At 44.8% G+C, this 509-nt stretch overlaps 1 protein-coding gene across 1 annotated transcript in view; it reads right to left on the reverse strand.

Annotated features, from left to right (window-relative positions):
- The window catches only part of SLC25A44 (solute carrier family 25 member 44), a 21,524-nt gene that overhangs the window by 10,439 nt on the left and 10,576 nt on the right, over positions 1 to 509 (reverse strand). The window lies entirely within an intron of this gene.

Raw genomic sequence — 509 nt, forward strand, 5'->3', positions numbered from 1 at the left:
CAGGCATTGTGGTGGGCACCTATAGTCCCAGTTACTTGGGAGGCTGAAGCAAGTGAATCTCTTAAACCCAAGAGTTCGTGGTTGCTGTGAGCTGTGATGCCACAGCACTCTGCCCACAGCAAACAGCTTGAGACTCTGTCTCAAAAACAAAGATAAATAAATTAATAATAATAAAAATAATTACTCATTGGAGAATAAAACCCCACTCTCCCACGTAACATCAGAGTTTTTTTTTTTTCCTGAGACAGTCTTGTTATGTTGCCCTCGGTTGAGTGCTGTACCATCACAGCAACCTCAAACTTTTGGGCTTAAGCAATTCTCTTGCCTCAGCCTCCCAAGTAGCTGGGACTACTGGTGCCCACCACAATGCCCAGCTATTTTTGTTGCAGTTATCATTGTTGTTTAGCAGGCCCAGGCCAAGCTCAAACCTGCCAACCTCGGTGTATGTGGCTGGCATCCTACTCACTGAGCTATGGGCGCTGAGACCAGCTTTTCTTTTTTTTTTTTTT

This window comes from Otolemur garnettii, unplaced genomic scaffold, assembly GCF_000181295.1.
Source record: "Otolemur garnettii isolate 467f Iridium unplaced genomic scaffold, OtoGar3 scaffold00091, whole genome shotgun sequence".
Taxonomy (NCBI): domain Eukaryota; kingdom Metazoa; phylum Chordata; class Mammalia; order Primates; family Galagidae; genus Otolemur; species Otolemur garnettii.